General features: G+C 39.9%; 2 non-coding genes across 2 annotated transcripts; both read right to left on the bottom strand.

Annotated features, from left to right (window-relative positions):
- Positions 1-22209: 22209 nt before the first annotated feature.
- Trnas-cga (transfer RNA serine (anticodon CGA)) lies at positions 22210-22284 on the bottom strand. The gene has a single exon. It is a non-coding gene; the product is annotated as a tRNA-Ser (tRNA).
- Positions 22285-22510: 226 nt separating this feature from the next.
- On the bottom strand, positions 22511-22585 carry Trnas-cga (transfer RNA serine (anticodon CGA)). Its single transcript has one exon. It is a non-coding gene; the product is annotated as a tRNA-Ser (tRNA).
- Between the last annotated feature and the right edge of the window lie 888 nt (positions 22586-23473).

Genomic DNA, 23473 nt, shown 5'->3' on the forward strand with positions numbered 1-23473 from the left:
TACATTCAGCAACAGAAAGATTCACATTAAGCAGAAAGGAAGGAGGAAGGGGATTTATTGACATAAAAAACCTACATTACAGACAGGTAGACAATTTAAGAAAATTCTTTATAGAACAAGCAGAAACTAGCAAAATACACAAAGCAATCACTCATATAAATACATTGGCTAATTGGCTACACCATTGCAATTTCATAACCACTTCTACAACCCTTTAGATCACATAACATCAACAGATATGAAGAAAGTAAATTGGAAAAAGAAAACACTATATGGCAAGCACCCGTATCATCTAGCACAGCCACACATCAATCAAGACGCATCCAACACATGGCTAAGAAAAGGCAATGTATACAGTGAGACGGAAGGATTCATGATTGCAATACAGGATCAAACAATAAACACCAGATATTACAGCAAGCATATTATTAAAGATCCCAATACCACAACAGATAAATGTCGACTTTGCAAACAACAAATAGAAACAGTAGATCACATCACAAGCGGATGTACAATACTAGCAAATACAGAATACCCCAGAAGACATGACAATGTAGCAAAAATAATACATCAACAACTTGCCATACAACATAAACTAATAAAACAACACATTCCCACATACAAGTATGCACCACAAAATGTACTGGAGAATCATGAATACAAATTATACTGGAAAAGATCCATTAAACAGATAAAACAACACCACGTAACAAACCTGACATCATACTCACCAATAAAAAGAAGAAATTAACACAACTAATCGAAATATCCATACTCAATACAACAAATATGCAGAAGAAAACAGGAGGAAAACTTGAAAAATACATCCAACTAGCTGAGGAAGTCAAGGACATGTGGCATCAGGATAAAGTTGACATTATACCAATTATACTGTCAACTACAGGAGTCATACCACACAATATCCACCAGTACATCAACGCAATACAGCTACATCCAAACATATACATACAACTACAGAAATCTGTAATTATTGATACATGTTCAATTACCCGAAAGTTCCTAAATGCAATGTAACATATACCGTACAGTTAAAAGGAAGTCACGCTTGATCAAGGTCCACGTCACTTTCCATTTTTAACCAGACATAACGTCTGAGAAAGGAAAGAAATAATAATAATAATAATAGTAATAATATTGTCATTCTGCTGTTACAACAATACACAAAGTCAAGAACATATATTTCTACATAAACTACTGTATCGATGTAAATTGGTTTACATAAAATAGGTACACTTTAGAATACAGTGTAGAAGAATATTGAGATAATAAGTCAGAACATATAAAATAACTTATTAATAACTGGAATAAAAAAAACATTTACTTGTGATAATTGTAAAAGAGAAACTACAAATTTTTATAAATATGTTCATAGTTGTAACTAAAAAAAAAGAAAAATCCTTGTTGATTATCAAAAACCTAAAGAAAGATTTTATCAAAAATTTGAATGTCTTTGTGGAAAATTTGTTCATAAGGTATACCCGAAAACACATAAAAAATATGAACAATTTGAAAAACTTATTAGACATCGAATTAAATTTTATATTTTACACTTTTTGTGTGTTGTGAATTTCTTTCTTTTATTTTATAATGTCCATGTGATAAGGTATTAATTCCAACTTGTAATATAATACTAGTACTAGAAACAATATTATTTCATTCAACTGTATATAATTCGTGTTTAAATGATCTAATTAAATTCATTTTTCAATGTTGTTTTATTTTGTCAACTAAACAGTTTCTGTGATCATCAAAAGTAATTTCATTTTTGCAACTGATTTTTTAACTCCTTTACATTTTTAAATTCTTATGTTCCACTTTATCAGCATACATTTTTGCTCATGAAGTAAGATGCTCTAACACAACTTTTCCACAATGTTAACCAACCATATTTCTTAAAACTTTTTGTTTATTTGTGAAATTTTATATATATTATATTATGGATAATTGCTTGTGTCAAATTCGTTTATCATCAATTTCATATCTTTATAAAAGTTTTCGGTTCTAATATCATAAATAAAAGAATCTTTATCCATATAACATACATCAAAATTTTTGACATATTTTCGTTTCATTAAATTAGAATGATAATCACACATTTTTATTTTTGAAAATCTACAATACTCTTTCCAATATAAATTGGTTGACTGAATTTTACTACTGTTGAACCGCATGAACTGCAATTAGATTTTCTGAAAGTACAATAGTACGCTAATAACCTGGTTTTGAAATCTATTTTATATATTTTCCTGGATGCTATTATTGTAATGTTTTGTCTATTTCTAATGTTTTTCATTCTTTTGCCAAATACCAAATTATTCATCAGTTTATACATACATTGTTCAAAATTACTTTGTCTTTTTTAATATAGATTTTTTTTTTCAACCAATCTGATTGTTCAAACGATTGGAATCTGTGAATTTTTTTGTTAATTTTAAACCAAAATTTAAACATTTTTTAAGATTTCTGTAATGTAAGACATGCTTTTCTTAACTATTTACTGTTGTTAACAATTTATTTCATCTTTCTATGGCCTATGTTAAATCCATGTGCATATCATCTAATTTATTTGGACATTTTGAATCAACTTCTCAAATGTTACCATATTTATTATCATCATCTGATACTTCTTCAGAATTATAATATTTTGGATCTAACAACTGTAAATTTTTAAGAAAGTGTAGTTTCAGCTCTCTGAGACTGCAGACATGTGTACAAGTTGCATTTGTGTGTGTGTGTGTGTGTGTGTGTGTGTGTGTGTGTGTGTGTGTGTATGTGTGTCTACTGCTGACAAAGGCCTCAATGGCCAAAAGCTGTGGGTGTGTGAATCTTTTTATTGTGCCTGTCATGACTCAGCATCTCCGCTATATGGTGAGTAGCAACTTTCCTTCTTTGGCATTGCTACATTCAGGATCATTACTTTTAAATGATTAAAAATAGCTTGAGAGGAGTTTGTACTCTGATGTTACCGGCTGTTCCTTGTTGAGGCTGAGTACCAAAAACCCTTAATAATTACATGTATCCTGCTCCTTGTATCTCTTATCTCTGGAGGTGCTGCCATTCTTGATGTTGCGTCTAAAGATGTAGCTAATGTTTCAGTGGATGATGAAATTGCTTCTGAATCTGATGTTTCAGTCAATGCTGGGGAAGCTGCCAGTTTTAGTGCTGAATCTGTTATTGCAGCTAGTGATTTGGTGGATGTTGGAACTTTTGTTGACTCTGTAGTTTCATTGAAAGCTTGGATTGTAGATGCCACTGGAGTTTCAAAGGATGGTTGTGCTGCAGTTGAAGTTGATAATTGATGCTCTGATGATATTGATTTGGCTACTGCTGTGGTTTATGTCTGTGTGGCAGTTTGTAGCACTGGACTTGGGTCTGTTTTTCTGACTGCTGGTCTAGTAACTGATGCTAGTCTTTCTGTTGAAGCTTCTGGAGAGATTGATAAGTCTACAGCTGTTATTGATGGTTCTGACACTACTGTTGAGTTGTCTGTTGTGACTGCTGTACTGGGAGACACTTCAGATGCAAACACAGATTGTTTTACTTCATTTACTGTAGAAGATTCATTTATTGTTACCAATGATTGAGGGACATAGGCTCTTTCTCATTCCTGTCATGCTGATACTGTAGTAACTTCTTTATCAGACAGACTTTAGAGTCATTGATAGCATTCATATTTCAGCATTGATGGCTTCTTTTCCTTTCATGTTACTGTGAAGACCATGCATTGTAAAACGTTCTCTGAAATCACTATTTATCCTTACATGTGTATCCAATTTAACCTGTTGTGGGGAGATTGTTTGTGGTTTGTCATTAGAATGATTGTCATTGTATTTTCTGATTGAATGAGAACCCGATGAGGCCCTGAATATGGCAGAGTTGGGGCTAGATGAATGGAGTCATCTTGTAACTTAATAAAGTAATGACCTGCAAGGTCTTCATGTATGTGTGCCTGGAGTTGCAGTATGCACATGTGCATGGTAAGAGAGAGAACTTGCTTCACTAGAGAAGGCAGTACATATTCATTGGTAGTATTTGAACCCTCAACAAATTCAGCAGGTAGTACGTGGGGCTTGCTGTGAAGGATTTCTACCACCAAGGCTTTCAAATCATCTTTATAGGCTGTGCCTATGCCCAATAGAGCCCATAGGAGTGTGTTGGAAAAGAGACTGAGTCACACATGAAAGCTGCTTTCAGCATTTGGTGCTAGCATTCGACCAATCTGTTACTTTGTGGGCGATAAGCTGTCATATGAAATTGCTTGGCACCACATGGAATGCACAAGTGGTCAAAGAGCGAAGATTCAAACTGTTTACCCTGACCCATGGTGATGGATGAAGGGCAGCTGAAATGGGAGAGCCAGCAGGTAATGAATGCTCAGCAGTATTTACTAAGTTGTCATTCAGAGGGACCACCTCTACCTTCCTTGTTATGCGGCCAGTGTCTGATAGAATGAAGGGTGACCATTAGATGATGTTAGGGGACCAATGAAGTCAGTATGTACATGTTTACGATGTCCCTTCAGAATCTCAAAATGTCTAAGATGTGGCTGAGCATGGCAACCAACTTTGGCATGCTACTTGTGCTCAGCCCCCTCATGGTAGTCTTTCTTAATGTTCAGCCAGATGAAACATTCACTTCAGTGAAATGTCACTCTAATGTTCAGGTGTGTGTGTGTGTGTGTGTGTGTGTGTGTGTGGTTTGAGGTTTTTGGGCACTAAACAGCTTGGTCATCAGTGCCCAAACGCATAGAAACAGGAACACATGTGGTGAAGGGATGTAGACAGGCAGCGAACAAGGAGAACGGCTAAAAGACACAGACCTGACGCAGTTCCAAATTCTCACATACAGAGGCAAAACAAGAGGAGAAGAAATGCCCTAAAAAAGGAAAGGAAGCACAACAAAAAGAGAACAGAAATTGAAGTGAAACAAATAGGTAATCTTACCTAAAACCTGGGTGACCCAGTCACCCAGCAGCACATTAAAATCCTCTCTCTAAAATCCGAGGCAACAAATTGGACAGGACACAAAACCAAAAGACCTTAACTACAGTCGTTGTGTCATCTTGCAAAATAGAGGGCAAATCCAGTGGCAAGGAAACCACTGCCCTCTGGTCAGAGAATAAAGGACAGTCAAGTAAAATGTGGCGGACAGTAATCTGGACACCACAAGCGCTGCAGATTGGGGGGTCCTCCCGCCGGAGTAAAAAACCATGCCTTAAGGGACTGTGCCCGATGCGGAGGCGAGTGAGGAGAACCTCATCCCACCTGCATGACTGGTAGGACGTACGCCATGGCTGCGTGGTGGCCTTGACCAGACACAGCTTATTTTCACCGACTGCCAGCCACTCCTCTTCCCATCGACACATAATGTTCAGGTGAGCTAGTCCATGTAGTGAAGAAAAGATGGTCTGGTGAAAAGGTATAAGTGGTCGCAGTGTGTTTGTCAATGTATCACAAAAGATCAGTTGCGTGGTGACAGGAAAAGAACATGGTTGGATGCGCAGGGAGGTGGAGTTGTTTGTAGTTAGTGACTGCACCCCATTATCTATAGTTTGTAATTTCATGAGTTTTGCCGAGCTGAAGAGGCTTGTAGTAGTATGAAAGTGGAACATGTAGTCTGCTACAGTGTTATCCGAGCCTTTGATAAAATGGATGTCCATCATATATTGGCTAATGAAGTTGTGGGGCGGCAGATAGAATTAATTGTTTAACTGTTGCATAAATGTTTGTTTGAATGGAGAAGCACTGCATTTCCCGTTATTTAGAATGTTATTTATGCTGTCTTTCGCCATTCTCAACACTGGCTCTCTAACTACAATATTGGCAACCAGAAAGTAATTAGCAAAACGTGAAGCCTGTAATTAGAATTCCTAGTGCCCACTTCATCTGAGAATACACTTATAGTTACAGCTCATAGCTCTGAGGAATTAGGAGATTGTCCGGGATTTATAATCAAAAACGATTTTCTAAAATAGTCGAGTATATTCTGAAAGTCACAGATGAAAAACAAAAGAATCCACACAACCTAACTAACAGAGCAGTTCAGAGTCTAATGCGCTGATGCAACTATAAATGTCCAAATTAAATGTTTAAATGAATGCTCGCCATAATTTGATGATTAGGTTCATCAAACGCCACGCTAAATAATGGTAGAATGTTTGTCCCGCAACGGCGCGTGAAAATACGACAATACGCAAACTGAAGATCGATAATTAAAGTCAACCCAGAATTAACACTTCACTCGCAAATGATTTCATGGTTACGCGTATCTCGAGTAACTTAATACGGCATCTGAGGCTGATTGTAGCAATGATACCGACGCGACACGACTCCCAACACAGATGACGTGCTATTCAGCATCTGGAGAGAACTGGGGCCTTGCTTCCTCACGCAGCGTTCTTATATATAAAGCTGCGGTGCGGACAGCTAAGGGAACGCCTGATCAAATCGGCTCTCCCGACTAGCTGCTGGGCTAGTAATGCACCACTTTAAGTTACCTAATAAGTCATAGCTTCTCTTGCTGATGGCTGATGAAGCTCTTAATTTAAATGTGCATTCAACACACACGTAAGTATTGATAATAAAATTTTGACGTGGCTAAGTTAAATATTTTGGGCGAGAGAATTAATTTAATTACACTGCACGCAGTAGACGAGCTCTGAACTGGCCCTTTGGAGATACGCTATCGCTATAGTTTTATAGGTATTCAAATGAAACTTCTCACATCTTCATAGTTATAGTGGATCTCCAACGTACTTAAATATAAACATCCTAGCCTTATTTATTAGCCTAGTTAATCTATCTTGCTTCCTTAAGTTTTAAGACAAAAACCAGAAAATATTGAATTTCAACTAAAATCTTAAATTGTGAGATCCAGAGTACTGTTTTTATTAAATTATTATGAAAGAGGAATCTAATTATAACTTTTGAAGTCTCTAGCTCTTTTCTGTTGCGCCAATGATTTTTACAGAAAAACATCCAAATTTCGAAAATGGTTAAAGTTATCGAACTGATATTCAGCACATATTAATTTAGTATTACTCCTGACATGCTAGAAACATTTTAGATTATTTATTTGATTTTTAAAGTATTGCGCAACATTTGTGACGTCAGAGCTAGTTACAGTGGACTGGCTGGCACACAATGGAAAAACTGCTGTGAATTTACTACGGCGTGAGTAGGCTGCTTCCCTACAAAGTCCATGTGCCAAAAGCGGCATGGAGGGAGATCACTGGTAGGATAACATAGTGTGTTGCTGAGGGGACAGTGGTCTATGTAAAGAGTGATGCCACGCGCTTCGATATCCTCTCAAAAATAGTGTATGGCTTCATAGATAGCAAGAAGTTACCTATCAAAGGTGGATCACTTCTGCCAAGAAGCAAATACTTCTTTGGAAAAGAAATGCAGTGAATGAGGGGCTTTGCCTACAGGTTGTTGCAGCACAGTGCTGATTGTGGTATCACTAGTGTCAGTAGTGATTGAAATTGGGTTGTTGGCAGTGAAATGAGCTAGCATTACTGCATTAGCTAGAGCCATTTTCAGGTTGCTAAAGGCTTGAGTCATGTATTGGGACCATGTGACTTTGGGATTGCCCTCGGTATGCTTGCCTCGTAAGGTGTCAGTTAGGGTCACCTGAAGAGAGGTGGTATGAGGGATGTGGCAGCTGAAAAAACTGATCATGCCCAAGAAAAGTCACAGATCATGAAAAGTGACGGGCAGTGGTAAGCTTGTAGTTTGAGTGATGCTTTCAGATGTTTGCTTTAGATGCTTTAGATTTCATGGGGTGTCCTAGGAAAGTAACTTCTGTCAGACACGGCAATGTTTCGTCGTTTGTCTCTATGCTGTTATCTGAGAGTACATGGGGTACCTGGGAAAGGTGCTGCTCTTATTCTCCAGCAGAGGAAGAGAACTTTAAATTTCATCAAAATAAGCATAATAAAATGGAAACTGGAGACATAAGGAGTCAACAAAATGTTGCTACACCTGAGTTGCATTTTTGACTATGTAAGGCATAAACCAATATTTGAACAAGCCAAAGGGAGTTATAATGGCAGTTTTAGGAATGTCATCTTTATACATTGTAATCTAGTTATCTGCCTTACAACAATGACACTGAAATGCTGAGCGCCATGAAATTGCAATGTAAAATCTTGAATGTGAGGGATGGGATAACTGTCTAAATTGGTGCAACCATTGAGCCATCATAATCCCTGCAAAGTCTTAAAATTATGCCTTTTCTGGGGATGAGATGAATAGGTAATGACCAATTGCTGTTGGAAGGATATACAATACCTAAGCTTAACAATTCCTGAATGCACTCTTTGGCAGTGCGAAGTTTCTTAGCTGAGAGACAGCATGCTTTCACATGGACGGGAGGTCCTTTGATGGTATGTAGCCTATGACAAGTAACATTTGTACTATGAATGCCCTGAACAGATTTAAAGTAACACAAGCAGTAGGCACTACTGGGCAGGAGACAAAGTCACATGCAGCACTGTTAAACAGAGAAGGACTGACCCAAAATATAGGCAGTGAAGGCTGCAAAGGCTGCCTTCTGTTGAGTGTGGTATGGGTGAGGTCAGTGTCAGATGTGGATGCGGACACCAGATTGGCTGCTGTGGGGCACAGTGACTTGGCAAGGGGAGCTTGGTCCATGTCAGCTGTGGGTGTGGAGGTACAGGCTTGTACAGGTTCAGTGGGAGCAGTAGAGGTAGCTGTGTACCTCGCTGGCTTGGTTGTTGTGGAGGGGGCATTGTCTGCCTTCGTGGTGGATGTCACTGAAGCTCTCTGTTGTGGAGGAAGAAGGTTGTTCACAATGTGAGCCAGATGCCATTTCAATGTGAACCTTCTCAGCAATGGCCATGAATGTAGCTGAGGGATTTGGCTGCACAACATGTTCTGTAGTAACGGGTGTCCTTGAAGTGAGTGCAGCACATTAAATGAATAATGCTTTATTATAAGTAACACATTTACATAAGTCAACGACACTGTTAAACAGTAAACAAGGGACTGCCTGAATCCTTTTTATAAGCCAAAGATCTTAGTAGAGATGTTTCATGTTACTTGATGCATAAATCTGCCACAAAGTCACTAGCGCTTGAGTGGCATAGAAAAGTAAGAGGAAAAAAATATTTAGTGTCAAGTGTCTATTATAGAGAGAAGACTATAATGTCAAAAGAGATTGGTTGTTATGTCTACAATTGTATGAAGGAGCTTATATAAAATGCAAGGAATATATATTTTGTAGATACATTCAACAAGATCAGAAATAGCAGATTTAATTAGAAATATTGTAGATATTTGCAGATATGTAGAAGAAATCTTATTTTAAAATAAAAGATTAATGGGGCGGTCTTTCCTAACATATCCTTTTTCTTATAGAAGTAGCCAATACCAGGACTAATCCCAAATCTGGTATAGGTGAAAATTCTCGGCTGTCTCACTGAAAGAATTTCATTTGATTTTGTAGACAATGTATTATCTTTCAGGATTAAATTTATAAAAAGAAATTAATTTGTTAGTACTCTGTACGTACAGTTAAAATTACTCTTCTTTTAAAAATATTTGAAATTATGAAATTTATGGTACACTTTAAATTCATATTATTAATTGCACTATCTAATGCTAATTATTAAATTTATTTCTGGATTCATTTATAAAATAATCTTATATCTTGGTGATAATTCTTCTCTTGTCAAGAAAGTTTGTAAACTCTTCTGCTTTGTAAACTCTTTGAAATATTGTGAGTACTGCAGAATGTAAGTTAGTAGTGGGCATGCCTCTGATGGAGACAGATGTATGTATATGATCAACACTAACAATGTAATTTGGAATATTATGTGGAAATCATAAAAACAGTGTGATATTTAATAATGGGATAAAGAATAAAATTCAAGAAATATGCAGGCAAATCTTCATCAGTTATTTAGTCATCAGGAACCCACAATGTTAAATCAAAATTTCAGCCACACGAATGTGCTCCTAAATCCAAGACTTGGACCAACAACAAGAGAAAATAAAGATAAGTAAAAAGTTTTTCTGTTTTATATCTTACGCCTCTTGAAGCTACAGAAAATAATGAAGAGACTAAGAAGGATTTTAACAGTGATGTGCTTTTGACTGACAACTATATATATATATATATATATATATAAGACAAAGCCCAATCAACAGTGATGAGATAATATAAGCACTTTACAATGACGATTGACATAAAAAAAAAAAAAAAAAAAAAAAAAAAAAAAACATAAGTACAAACTATTTGTGAAGGTAACTTTGTTTTGCTAGGAAAATGAATAGAGATGAGGTTAGTGGTGATGAAGGGAAAGAAGATCTAAGTAAGAAATGCAATTTTGACGGTAATATATTTTGTGTTTCTTCTGTAACAAGTTGAGGAGGAAGTTCGGGTTGGTTACACCAAACAACATTTTGCAGTAGTTCATTTATTCACCTAAACACATCAAAGGCTTACAAAGAGCTGGACATGGCGGAAGAAAGCAAAGATGATCTTAGCTTAGCATCCAAAGATGGTGCTCGGAGTCTAGACACAAATGTCCCCCCCCCCCCCCCCCCCCCCCCCCCCCCCCTCAGTATGGAGTACTCTTGAGAGTACCTCCGCAACGAGGTGGGCGGATGCACAAACACAGAGGTGGGCTAAATTATGCAATGCGTTGAAGACAGCTTGATGGAGCATGGTTGGGATGAGGGGGCGTAACGTGCCCGTACTGTCATCGCACCAGATCTCACCAAAATGATGCCAGGGAAGGTGGTGCAGACAAAATGTGATGAAGAGGTAGAGTCTGAAATCAGGTTTTGTGTGTCCTCGTTGGCAGGTTAGAGGTTAGGCAGTTCAGAGAGGTCTAACAGCGAATGAACAGCGCCAACTCGTGAAAGGAAATCAGCAACTACATTGTCAGCACCCTTCATGTGTCTGACACGGTGGTGAACTGAGATATGATCTCCATGTATCTGAAGCGGCAAGGAGGCGGGTCAGCTGGCGGGTTTGTAATGCCCACAGCCAGGGGATTGTGATCCATGAAAACATAGAAAGGGCGTCCCTCAAGGTCAGTCTTAAAATGCTTGATCACTTCGTAGACCACGAGCAACTCCCTGTCAAATGCGGAATATTTCCATTGTGCATTGGTGAACTTGCACGAGAAGAACTGCAGAGGTGAAGTCTGGCCGTCGATTGCCTGGCTAAGGACAGTGCTGATGGCAGTATCGCTCACATCTGTGGTGATGAAAAGCTGTGCATTGGGACGAGGATGTGCGATGGTGCAGGCCTCAGCAAGAAGATTTTTGAGGGCAGTGAAAGAGTCAGTCATAGCAGGGGTCCATGAAATGGGCTGAGATCCAGAAGTGTTGGTGCCTGCCAAGGCGTCCATCAGTGGAGCCTGAAACTCGGCAGCCCGAGATAGATGTCGGCAATAATAATTAACCGTCCCCAGAAAGTGCCGGAGCTCTTTGAATGACGCAGGTCTGGGTAAGTTTAGTATTGTTTGTACTTTCTCAGGAGGAAGTGAAATGCCGTCGGCAGAGACCCGAAAACCAAGAAAAGTGACAGCGGGTTGATGTAGCTGCAATTTGTCCTGGTTGGTCTCGATGCCTGCTGCCATGAGTGTTCATAACAGTTTGCACATGTCGAATGTTGTCCTCGACGGAGGAGCTGAACACAAGAATGTCATCAAGATATGCAAAGCAGAATTTTAGGTCGAATAGCACTTCGTTGATGAAGCATTGCCAGGACTGGGTTTTTCAGATCAAAGGGCATGAATCAAAACTGAAATAACCTGATCGGGGTTGTGATTTCTGTCTTCTCGATGTCTTCAGGTGCCATGGGGATCTGGTGGTAGGCCCGTTTGCAATCAGTGACAGAGAACATGGTCGCACCTGTGAGGGAACTGGTAAAGTTGGCAATGTTGGGTATGGGGAAGGTGTCCATAATTGTTTGTGCATTTAGTTGACAGTAGTCTCTGCACATGGGCCAGGACCCATCTTTCTTGGGTGTCATATGTATGGGTGTAGATCAGCTACTGGCAGAGGGTTCAATGACACCGGAGCTTAGTAGTTCAGAAATCTGCTTTTGAAGGTCGGAGAGGCACTCGGGACAGAGTCGAAGTGGTTTACTGGAGATCAGGGGACCTGGCATGAGGCGAAGTTTGTGAACTGTGCTGATGGTGATGATGCAAACGTTGTCGGCGGCGCAGGAGGCAGTTTATTTACAATGCGTGGCGGGCGGGGTGGGCGAGGCTTGGTCGTGGTGTTCGGAGCCACTCGGCGGATCCCACAGGAGCCGAGGTGGCAAAGTGTCCCAGGAGTCAATGCGACAAGATGGCCGCCAGCCTGAAGCAGTGGCACCAAGGTCAGGTGAGCTCGGTAGAGCTCGTGAGCTGTTAGTGAGTCCATTGTCCGAGGATGCAGCCTGTGGCAGCACAATCGGGGCGAAGCGCTAGGTGCGGGTGCACTGTGTGTGTTGTCAGTGGCAGTCACACGGTGGTGCGCAGGAGCCAAAGTTGCATAGTTTGAGGTGCTGTCCGCGAGGGGTGGGATAGAAGCCGTCAGTTCAGGGACAGGTGATGCTCGTCGCACACGCGCACTTGTGTCTGGCCGAGTGTCAAACGCTACCGTGTTAGGAGGGTGTGGCCCTGCGGAGCAGTCAGTACATGTTATGGCAGGCTTGATAGCACAGTTGTGAGGTGTAGTGGGAGGTAAACACATGGAGGCTCGATTCCTGGGGTTGCAAGCAGATTTGGCGCACTTACTGACCTTGCTTTGTCCTAGCTGTAGTGTCTGTAATTCCTTTGCTGCATCGGAGCTGGAGCTGTGTTTTGTGGAGCCGGAGGGAGAGCTCAAAGTTTTCCTTGTGTAGGCACTTATACGTGGTTTCTTGTAACGTTGTCGACAGAGACAAGCATGTACGGATGAGATGAGCCCAGACTGATGCGTAGGGGTTGCTCGATGGAGCACAGGGGAAGTGAGTCTCAGATGGATGGTGAAACACGGTGTTTTGCACTAGGTCCAGTGCAAGTTTGTGGTGTCACAAGAAGTCAATGCCTAGTATAGGCTCGTCAATTTCACACACTAAAAAAGTCCACTCGAGTTTGCAGTTTGTGGAGAGTGAGACGATGTGTGAAGTTGAACCCGAGCATTGTAGTTTAGTTGAATTCACAGCTTGCAGTGAAGTATGATGAGGGCAGATGTTTGACAGTGCTAAGGACGTGGGCAGCAGTGAAACATCGGCGCCTCTGTCCACTAGGAAAAGGTATCCTGACAAAATATCTTTAATGTAAAATCGTCCACAATTATCCGGTCGTTCCCAGACAGAATGGAGCACTCAGGGGTGGCTGTCATGTTGTGAGCGGTTGCATTTCCTGTGGAAAGTTCCTTGCCAGTGGCGGTGGCTGAGGTTCGGTGGCCGCAGGAGGTTTGGTTGCAGGAGGGGCCATGACCACAGGAAGAGCCGGTGACATCCCAGTTGCTTGTTTACTGCTTCCCGGAGTGAGTGGAATGGTCGGCACAGTACGGTCCCGGCAGCGTCCGGCCGCAGGGCGATGAGCCTGAGCCTGACACTTGTCAGGTGGGCAGTGGCTGGCGAAGTGGAACAGTGATGCATCGTGTAGCTTGTCAGCAATCGTCATTCTTTGCTCGACAGGTTCAGGAGGCCTTTGAGCCAGAGCAAAGCAGATGTGAGGGATTTATCTGACCAGATGGCAAGGAGAGCTTTGTCAGAGAATAGATCGGCGCTGACCAGGGCACGTAGCCATCTCCAGAGCTGGGAAGGTTTGTCATTGCCTAGTTGCTCAACATGGAGCACTTCCTGTATTGCTGCCTCAGTTGAGCTAGCAAGCCAACGTAGAACTGTCTCTTTGGCTAGATTGTACCGGGTAGATGAGTCTGGGGCGTTGACCAGGTCAGCAATCAAGTCCTCCTGGTCATGCAGGTGGGTGATGAGGCACAGAAATCTGGTTGACTCGATGAGTTTGTAATGGTCAAACACTTTGTCTTTGAACCAGGTTGTAGCTCTGTCGAGATTAAACGACAGCAGCATCGGTAAGCGATGTAGAATGTTTGGAAGAACAGGTTGATTTGAGTTCGTTGGGGCACTGCCTGAGACGAGCTGTTGTTGCTGTAGTATTCCAGGAGAGTATGCCTCCAGGGGATGTGGCAACGACGGCTGTGCGGGAGGCAGTGTAAAGGTGACACGTTGTGGTTGAGTGCGATCCGTCGCCACGTGGAAGGCCGGCGCTGGTGAGACACCGTAATGTGTCAATTGTGGTTGCGGAAGCTCAACACGTTGTGGGTATGTTCGAATTGACATGTCGTGGAAGACTGATGTGGATGAGGCACTGAGATGTGCCGAGAATGGTAGCAGGAGCTCGACTGGAGTGACTGGGTGACAGGTGAGAAAAAGTTCAAAGTTTGAGAATGCATGTTAGTCCACGGAAAGCTCGATGTGTGATCAGAGCCGGGACCACCTGTGTTGCAGGAAGGCTGTGGAGGTGCGGGCTGTCCAGAAGCACAGTGTGGGAAATGATGTCGAATGTTGGACAGAATGTGTGAAAGTTCACTGTTCATAATCACTCCACTCAAAATGGTGTGCGGATAAGGTAAATGTCGTGGCACAAAACACTGCGGTGTAGCAGTGGGATGGAGGTAGAGGTCAGGCACAGATAACAAGTTATTGTTCCTGTTGCAGGCCGAGATATCAAAGTGGGAAGGCAAGTGCTGATGCTGCATTATGGCAGGTGCGGGCATGGTCATATGCTGAGTAGGTTGACCAGTGAATGAAGCAGTTCCGGGCACATTGCAGGTATCCGCGTGGCAAATCGTTGTCGTGGCGGTGGGAGGTTGTCTAAGAAAGCATCTGCAAAAATCGGCATTTGTCCCGTACTGCATGGAGATCCGTAAGAGGTAACTGCACTGTCAGTGAGGGAGGGCACATGTTGTGGGAACAAAGGCATTTGATAGCCGGAGTCATGCACACTCCTAACCTCACTTATTGTTGCAGGCTCGAAAATGTCCTGCAAAATCGGCATAATCGTCAAGTGAGAGGCATCGTGTTGCAGTCCTGGTGGGTGTACATCACCCGCAACATGATGCATGTCGATCACAATATCCGGCGTTAGGCATTGGGCCGAAGTCATTGTTCGAAAGCTGTGTCCATGTAATACACGTCAAAATAACCGATGCGGAGGTCGCGGACACAGTAAAATGGCAAAAATGGAAGACATTACACCTCGGGGTCACCAGTGAGGTGGAAGTTCGGTTCGGTTACACCAAACAACACTCCGATTTTGCAGTCGTTCGTTTATGCACCTAAACACATCAAAGGCTTACAAAGAACTGGACATGGCGGAAGAGAACAAAGATAATCTTAGCTTAGTGTCCAAAGATGGTGCTCGGAGTCAAGAGACAAACGTATATCGATGCTGGTGTCGACCTCATTGGCACCACAAAGTTATGTTAATTGTGCTATGGAACCCATTCAGTGTATTCAACTTTTACCTGACAACATGTGTAACCAAAGTAATGCAATGGTACCAGTAAAGTTGATAAAACTTTGGAAAAATGGTGTGGCTGTAGCATTTGATGAATATGAAAGTGGTCTCTTACATGAAGTGCCCAATAACAAAGATGATGATTCAGATTTTTGATGTCCTTACATTAAGATTAAGACTGATCAGAGGGAAGGGAACTGTTAGATTGAAAAGGTAGTCTGATTTGTGGTATATCTGAACAATTCCGAGACAAAATCCAGTATAGTTAGAATTTTATGGAAATGCCCATTGTAGGTGTAAAGATAAGGAGCTACAGGTAAACATTAAGTTTAAGATTGATGAGTGGGAAGGGAACTAATTGATTGATACACATGGTCCGATTTGTGGTATATCTGAACAATTTTGAGACAAAATCCAGTATAATAAGAATTTTGTGGAAATGCCCATTGTAGGTATGAGATAAGAGGAGCTACAGGTGAGCAAAGCAAATTGGTAAAATTTCTGGTACTTTTAACATTTTGTGAAGACGGCAAAACCTTGGAACATGGATGCTTAGCAATCCCTAGTCCGGAAGAAAATATAATTCTCAGTATGGATTGAATACTGAAAGTTGAGGCTTGTTTTGGATGAAATGCTAAGGAATTGTTTATTTTGGATCCTAAAAGTAATACTTATGTGAAAAATAATTTCGGTATTTTACTGTGGGAAAAGTTATAACTGTTGCAAAACATTGTGAACCAAGATGGAGTACCAGTTCTTTGATGATGATATAGATTTTGATGAGATTGTGGATCAAGATTTTGAAAGTGTAGTAGATTATAAAGTAAGGGAAGCTATGACTCTTAAGAACATACAAAAGGAACAACTTAGGAATTTGTTATTTGAGTTTAGACATGTGTTTAGTGAAAAACCAGGGAAAGCTGAAAGGCTATCAGTGCATACTTTACTTTAGAGATCATCAACCTTTGTTTCTCAAGCTGTATAATATGTGATTTTCAAAAAGGAAAGATTTAGAGAAAGAAATCCAGAAAATGGAAACATGGGGAGTAATTGGGAGAAGTAGGAGTGTTTACAATAATCCTTTAGGTGTGGTAAGTAAGAGAAAAGGTGACGGGAGATTTGTTTTGGACTCTAGACATCTTATTAAATTTCTTATAGGAGAGAATGACTATTCTGAGAACATGGAGGAGCTGTTACACTAATTTGATCATATAAAATACATGAGAAGTTTGGATGTGACTTCTGGATTTCAGCAGATCCCAACTGAAATTAATTCTAGAAAGTATACAGCATTTTTGTATGGAGGAAAGTGTTTTGAATATAGTGTGGTGCCATTTGGGCTAAATGTATCTCCAGCTGAATTCATATGAGCTCTGGATTCTATATTGGGAAGTGAAGTGAATTCAAAATTAATTGTGTATGTTTATGACATTCAGGTCACTGAAAAGACTTAAGAACAACATTTGAATCAGTTAAATGTGTTTTCAAAATTAGAATCAGGAGGTGTGACTTTGAAAACAGGTAAGTGTAAGTTTGGTGTGGAGGAAGTTAAATTTTTGGTAGACATTATATCTGAAACAGAAATTGCACCTCATAAAGAGAAAATGATGCTATTTCTAATTTTCCTACTCCTTGCAACAAGAAACAGCTTAGATCATTTTTAACTGGGTTTTATAGAAAATTTTGTAGCAGCCAAGCTTTAAATGCTCCATGATAGTGTGAACTTTTGAAGAAGAACACTGTTTGGCATTGTAATCAGGATTGTAAGGATTCTTTTGATGAGATCAAACTACACTTGTGTCAAAGTCAGATATTGTTCAGGCCAGATTTGTCTCTTCCTTTTTGTATTACAATAGACAATAGTGATGTTGTATTGCGTGCTCATTTATTTCAGGAGGTTGAAGTCAATGGTGTTATTGAACATAGACCTCTTGCATTTGGTGGTTGAGTGCAGAAACATGAAAAGACTTACACTATAACTGAGAAGAACTTTTGGCTGTACATTGGACATTCAACAAATTTATAAATTATTTACTAGATCACAAACTCATCATCTATACTAATCAAAAAGCATTATGTTATCTTCAGGTGTGTAAGTTGTCCAATAACAGAATTACTCATTGGGCCTTGTTTGTACAGTAGTTCAGTTATGAAATCAAATACATTAAGGGCACAGATAATGGAGATGCTGATGCTTTGTCTAGACTACCTTTAGGAAGTGAATCATCTAACAACTTTGTAGAAGCCAAAAAAGAGTTTAAAATTATGTACTTGAGAGGTGTGAAAGAGGAAACAGAGATCTTGAAAATTTACAAAGACATCTGTGGGTATCAAAATCTTGATCAAAATTGGAAATTGGTTAAGAGTATTTTGGGTAAGAAAGAGGGACAAATGACACAACAGTATTAAAAGGTATGCAAGGGTATTTTATTCAGGAGACATAAGACTATCTCAGAGGACTGGAAATTATGTTGGCCAGAAAAGTGTATTGATACTTTAATTACATATACACATGAGAGTTTTGGTCACTGTGGGTCAACCAAATGCACACAAAAGATTCAGGGAAACATTTATTTTTATTACATAGGAAGGAGAATAAAGAAGGAGATTGCCAGCTTTGACAGATGTCGAAGAGTGAAGGTAAGTAACCAAAGAAGTAGTGGCCAGATGCAAAACATACCTCCTAATAGTAACCTTGATCTCATGTCTGTGGATGTCTTTGGACCTGTACCTAAGTCTAAGAATGGATTTTGTTATGTTTTTGTGGTGGTTGATGTATTTTTCAAGTTCCTAAAGCCGTTTCCTCTTAAGAAAGCTGCTATAAGGAAACCATCTCTAAGTTTGAAACACATATTTTCATCAGATGGGTCCTAAGACAATTTTATCTGATAATGGTTCTCAGTTTGCATCACAAGCTTGGAAAGATTTTGCTGATCAGTGTACCATCCTTTGAGTAACCCTATAGAAAGATATATGAGAGAGATTGGAAGACTGTTTAGAACATATTGTAATAAGAATCATAAAACTTGGATAGATTATGTCAGTGATTTTGAGGATATTATGAACTGCTTACAACATTCTTTAATTGCAGACCAGCTAACTTTATTCCTGAAAATGTTGTGTTTCCACCATGTAAAATTCTGTCTCCACAAGAGAGGGAAGAGTGTGTTAGGGTGACGATGAAAAAAGAGGGGGATAGAGAAAGTAGAGACATGATGGTAAAGATAGATTTTCTAAGTTTGAAGTAGATCTTGTGGTGGTGAAAGCCAAAGAGAAATCTAAAGTGCTGACATCTGAGATAAAGAAATTTTTTGATATTTGTATTGGACCATTTGAAATTCTTGAAAATCCACATCCTAATGCATACAGACTAGTGTATCCTAAATCTAAGAAGTTGTTTGGATTATGCAATATCACTGAACTGAAAGCATATAGGCATGATCCATAATTATCTAATTTTTGTTTGTTTGTTTGTTCTTTTCCCTATTGACTGAGTAAAAATCTGTGATCCACTATATAGTTGTGTTCTGTAATAGATGCATACTTTAGATACATATATGAATGAGACTAAATGAGTAGATCTTTTTACAGTTTTGAAATGGGACAATATTCATAATTTGTACTGAAAAAAAATTAAGAATAAAATCTTAGCAAACCTGTGGGTATTACTTTATTAGTCCATTCCTTTCATTGCATTTAACTCTGTTTATTGATGTTTCATATGTGAACACTTTTTAATTTCATCTAAGTTAAATCCCATATAATTGACTTTGAAAAGTTACTAAGGAGAACATATCTTGTGTGATGCGAAGGAGGTACTGAGCAGCATATTTAGTATACAAAACAATGTTTCAGGATTTGATGTGAGTGCTAGACAGGAAGTTACCTATCCACTGAAGTGTGTGATGAGAACTCTAGGGAGGAAGCTAAAAGATGTGGGCAGAACCACTCCCCACACTGCTGTATTGTTGTATCCTGCTGGACCAGTCAACTTACAAGAGATCGTGGGTGCTGGGTAACGTACTCAAGCATCTGTTGACTGGGTCTGTGTTGTGACTGATATTTGTGGATTGTTAGCCAAGACTGCTAAAGTCAGCATTATTCAGTATAAATGCATTTTTTTTAAGTAGAGGGATTGACTTTTCAATACATTATGCAACTTTAAATCAGTATTATTTTTTTATCAATTGTAAAGGAATCTTCTAGGTCTTTGCATATGCAGGTTAGTTGTATGGACAATCAGCAAATAATTTCGAAGGCATTTACTAGTGTAGACAATATAACAAGATGTATACATGTTTGCTTTCATACTCTGATTTTGGTCCTCAAGCTACTACATTGTTTCATCATTCAAAGCTAACTTATGACTGTTTACCTGTATTTATCCTAAGTATTGCAATGTAGTTACTCTTTGCATATAATTGAATTTATTGATATGACTATCAATTCTATTCATTTTGTTGTGTCTGAACGTTTTAGCTGGTTTATACTCGGTGTGGTTTGGATTCATGGGCCAATCGTCACATTGTAAACTTAAACCCTAATATTTTTCCATTATTTTGTTCTCTCATGAGTCAAAATATAATTGAATACTCTGGTTTATCTGCCTGATTGATTCCTGCTGATGATTGAGTATATTTTTCTAGTCTGTACCTGTCGTTGTGAGTTTTTCGAGTATACTCACTCATTGTACACTTAGGCTCTAAAATTTTTTCTCTTCTCTTTAGAAGATTTTGAAAGTTTGATTGTATGGATGTTAACTTACAATTTACTATTCTAGTAATTTACATTGTCTCTGTATTCATTTCTATAGTTTAGTGGTGTAATGTTATAGTTCTGATTTGTATTATTTGTCTCATGACAGTATGTTCCACAGATCTGAAAATCTGAATGCCATATCCTTATGTATAGATTATGTTTTGTATAGCAGATATTTTTCTTATGCCCTTTATAATATATTGTGTATCAGTACTTCTATTATATCTATCTGCTATCCTGGGTATCATTACATACACCATTTGGCAAATCTTGTAGTCTGTCACAAAATATTGTAAACACCCTGTTTCCAAATTTTGTGATGGGGATATTGTAATGGGGCTCCCTTTTCTCACATAACCTTTTTTTTATGTAGAAGTAGCCGATACCAGGATTAATCCCGAATCTGATATAGGTGAACATTCTTGGCTGTTTCACTGAAAGAATCTCATTTGATTTTGTATATGATGTATTATATTTCAGGCTTAAATGTATAAAAAGAAATTAATTTGTTAGTACTCTGTTCGCACAGTTAAAATTACTCTTCTTTTAAAAATATTTGATATAACAAAATTTTTGGTATACTTAAAATTCATATTATTACTTGCATAGTCTAACACTAATTATTAAATATATTTCTGGATTAATTTATAAAATAATGTTATATCTTGGTGACGATTCTTCTTTTGTCAAGAAAGTTTGTAAACTCTTTTGCTTTGTAACTGTCTCCACACTAAAGGATCCAGATGACATCCAGAGAGAGTTCACAGAGCTGCTGAGTAGCATCTACTAGTGCACTTCGCAAGATGTATCAGGTGCTTGCATATTAGTAGGTACTACTCAATGGATAGATGATACAGCTTCTCATGTCATCTGGAGCCTCTGGTCCGAATATGGTGTTGTATATCAATAACTGTTGTTTGAATCAAAAGTGAATACATTATCGGTAAAGAAGAACAGTAATCAGTCATGAACAATTTGAATTTCATTGCATCTGTTTTAGCTATATAATAATAATCATCGGTGCATAAAACACTTGGTGTGGTCACATTGACATGTAGTTCATGTACGTGTAGACCACAATTTGAATACGGAGAAACATATAGGAATCATTACGAAAGATACAGCCAGAGGAACAAAAGTGGTCAAAGTCTAATACATTTCTTTTATTTAATTTTATGTATTGCAATTATTATTTTTATACACTTCACTCACCTTTGTTCCATTGATTGTATCTTTTGTAATGATTGCTATATGTGTTTCTGTATTCAAATAGTGGTTCACATTAACATGAACTTCATGTCAATGTGACCACATCAGGTGTTTTATTCTCTTATGACGACTATTCTATAGTTATTTAGGTTGTTCATAACTGATTGCTGTTCTTTCTACCTTAAAATACAAGTCACTGCACAATGGGATCTTATGGATTCCAATATAAATGAATAAGTAGTTGTGATTTGAATTGCTTTTTACTAATAGTAAATAGTATGATTGCTGTGTTCCACAATAATACTGAAAAATATTAATTTACATTTGTATTTCAGCTAGAAGTCATGTTTGTCCACACTGAATTTCTCCTGGAGTATCACAGCAACCTGCTGAACAGATGAAACTTCCTGGCAGATTAAAACTGTGTGCCCGACCGAGACTCGAACTCGGGACCTTTGCCTTTCGCGGGCAAGTGCTCTACCAACTGAGCTACCGAAGCACGACTCACGCCCGGTACTCACAGCTTTACTTCTGCCAGTACCTCGTCTCCTACCTTCCAAACTTTACAGAAGCTCTCCTGCGAAACTTGCAGAACTAGCACTCCTGAAAGAAAGGATATTGCGGAGACATGGCTTAGCCACAGCCTAGGGGATGTTTCCAGAATGAGATTTTCACTCTGCAGCGGAGTGTGCGCTGATATGAAACTTCCTGGCAGATTAAAACTGTGCGCCCGACCGAGACTCGAACTCGGGACCTTTGCCTTTCGCGGGCAAGTGCTCTACCAACTGAGCTACCGAAGCACGACTCACGCCCGGTACTCACAGCTTTACTTCTGCCAGTACCTCGTCTCCTACCTTCCAAACTTTACAGAAGCTCTCCTGCGAAACTTGCAGAACTAGCACTCCTGAAAGAAAGGATATTGCGGAGACATGGCTTAGCCACAGCCTAGGGGATGTTTCCAGAATGAGATTTTCACTCTGCAGCGGAGTGTGCGCTGATATGAAACTTCCTGGCAGATTAAAACTGTGCGCCCGACCGAGACTCGAACTCGGGACCTTTGCCTTTCGCGGGCAAGTGCTCTACCAACTGAGCTACCGAAGCACGACTCACGCCCGGTACTCACAGCTTTACTTCTGCCAGTACCTCGTCTCCTACCTTCCAAACTTTACAGAAGCTCTCCTGCGAAACTTGCAGAACTAGCACTCCTGAAAGAAAGGATATTGCGGAGACATGGCTTAGCCACAGCCTAGGGGATGTTTCCAGAATGAGATTTTCACTCTGCAGCGGAGTGTGCGCAGATATGAAACTTCCTGGCAGATTAAAACTGTGTGCCCGACCGAGACTCGAACTCGGGACCTTTGCCTTTCGCGGGCAAGTGCTCTACCAACTGAGCTACCGAAGCACGACTCACGCCCGGTACTCACAGCTTTACTTCTGCCAGTACCTCGTCTCCTACCTTCCAAACTTTACAGAAGCTCTCCTGCGAAACTTGCAGAACTAGCACTCCTGAAAGAAAGGATATTGCGGAGACATGGCTTAGCCACAGCCTAGGGGATGTTTCCAGAATGAGATTTTCACTCTGCAGCGGAGTGTGCGCTGATATGAAACTTCCTGGCAGATTAAAACTGAGCACTTGCCCGCGAAAGGCAAAGGTCCCGAGTTCGAGTCTCGGTCGGGCACACAGTTTTAATCTGCCAGGAAGTTTCATATCAGTGCACACTCCGCTGCAGAGTGAAAATCTCATTCTGGAAACATCCCCTAGGCTGTGGCTAAGCCATGTCTCCGCAATATCCTTTCTTTCAGGAGTGCTAGTTCTGCAAGTTTCGCAGGAGAGCTTCTGTAAAGTTTGGAAGGTAGGAGACGAGGTACTGGCAGAAGTAAAGCTGTGAGTACCGGGCGTGAGTCGTGCTTTGGTAGCTCAGTTGGTAGAGCACTTGCCCGCGAAAGGCAAAGGTCCCGAGTTCGAGTCTCGGTCGGGCACACAGTTTT

Source organism: Schistocerca serialis, chromosome 5, assembly GCF_023864345.2.
Source record: "Schistocerca serialis cubense isolate TAMUIC-IGC-003099 chromosome 5, iqSchSeri2.2, whole genome shotgun sequence".
NCBI classification, from domain to species: domain Eukaryota; kingdom Metazoa; phylum Arthropoda; class Insecta; order Orthoptera; family Acrididae; genus Schistocerca; species Schistocerca serialis.